The sequence below is a fragment of the Strongylocentrotus purpuratus genome, unplaced genomic scaffold (genome assembly GCF_000002235.5).
Source record: "Strongylocentrotus purpuratus isolate Spur 01 unplaced genomic scaffold, Spur_5.0 spur5_scaffold_16, whole genome shotgun sequence".
NCBI lineage: Eukaryota > Metazoa > Echinodermata > Echinoidea > Camarodonta > Strongylocentrotidae > Strongylocentrotus > Strongylocentrotus purpuratus.
Window position 1 is genome coordinate 8,914,886 of NW_022145601.1, and position 1,871 is coordinate 8,916,756.

The 1,871-nt window shown below is 42.9% G+C and overlaps 1 non-coding gene across 1 annotated transcript; it reads right to left on the reverse strand.

The window, feature by feature from the left end:
* Positions 1-506: 506 nt before the first annotated feature.
* On the reverse strand, positions 507-579 carry TRNAM-CAU. Its single transcript has one exon. It is a non-coding gene; the product is annotated as a tRNA-Met (tRNA).
* Between the last annotated feature and the right edge of the window lie 1,292 nt (positions 580-1,871).

Genomic DNA, 1,871 nt, shown 5'->3' on the forward strand with positions numbered 1-1,871 from the left:
CACTGTAGCGCGCAATATATTGTTCAATTTCTAAGAAATGTAATTTCTTTACTCGGTAGCACAACTACAGGGGAATTGGGCAACATCCACCCCCCCCCATATCGAATTGAATAATATGAAAAGACTAAAATGAAGAAAATGAAGGTTTATGCAATTTTCTGTAAATAGCAATTTAGAGAGTAGCTTGCGTTATATGTCACAGTGTTATGAATTCCTTGGGGGTAGTTGTCCTCCGAGGGTTATTTTCCTGGGGGGGGGGGGGAAGTTGTCCTCGGGGGGTAATTGTCCTCGGAGGGGGGGGGGAGGTAGTTTTCCTGGGGGATAGTTGTCCTCGAAGGTAAAAATATTAATAATAATAATAACGTTTTATATACCCACTTCAGTTATTGAAACTGCTCTTCCAGTGGGCCCTGCATAACATAATATGTTATAATACCCTTCTCCAATCTAATATGCTGAGCACCTAGCTAGAAGGCAGAAGGTCACATTGTTATAAGTCTTTGGTATGACTCGGCTGGGGTTCGAACCCACGACCTCCCGTTCATGAGGCGGGCGCTCTAACCACTGAGCCACCATGCCCAGTAGTTTCCATGGGGGGTAATTGTCTTCGGGGGTAGTTGTCCTCGGGGGGTAGTTGTCCTTGGAGGGTAATTGTCCTCGGGGGGTAATTTCCTTGGGGGTAGTTGTCCTCGGGGGGGGGGGGGGTAATTGTCCCCGGGGGGTAGTTGTCCTCGGGGGGTAATTCTCCGAGGGGTAATTTTCCGGGGGTAATTGTCCTTGGGGGGTAATTGTCCTTTGAGGGTAATTCTCCGGTGGGTAATTTTCCGGGGGGTAATCGTCCTACGGGGGTAGTTTTCCGGGGGTAATTTTCCGGGGGTGATTGCCCAGGGGGTAATTGTCCTGATACGCTCCCTGGCAAACTATGATCAACCCTAGATAAGCTTCGGTCACATATCTTCGGATCACTAAATAGTGCCGTTCATGGTTCCCTGGGGCGTCTAGTGACGGTTGGTCTGTGAATATCGAATATGGATCACTATATATATTTATACCGGTCGCTGTACGGTCAAATGTGGCATAACGACGGAAGGTAGGACGGTACGAAAGGGGTCTGCTCGCTATTCGTAAGGATGACTATTCATAAGGACAGCTATTCATAATCGAAGAAGAGGATCGATATTCATAATATGAGAAGAGGGTCGCTATTCATAATGCGAAATCGGGGTCTTTATTCATAACGAGAGCTATTCATAATCGAAGAAGAGGGTCGCTATTTATGAAAATTAAATAAGAAAAACAAATGTAATACGAAAGGGAAATATTGGATGGGGGACACCCCCACAGCTGTGACGTAGCTATGGGGGAAGGGCGACACATTGCTCCAAATATTTGTCGAAATTTTGTTATTGTAAACCTACATTTCGGAACAAATAAAGACAAAAAAGGCGTGCCCCAATCGGTCCGACCACGCTGCGCCATTCGGTCCATCCTCCCCGCAGTATTCCCTTGGTACAAGTACATATTACCTAAAAAAAATAATTAAAAAACATCGAATTTTCCCAACCATTTTTCCATGAAAAAAGACATGCTTTTTAAAATCTTTCAACACTTAATTTTCTGGAATAGTATATAGATCCATGACGACTTACATTCGACTAAAATGTAAATAAATTGAAATAATATAGTTGGGAGAATTAGGAAACGATCAGATCAGTTTTTCCCAATTGTTATCATTATTAAAAATCTGTTTTCACTCAAACTTTCATATTATCTTTATTTGTACATCTAGCATTGAATTCACTACCTTTAATAGCACCAGTTTCTCTCATCTGAACAATGTTACCAAATCCCTTTAAATGGATCGTTTAACA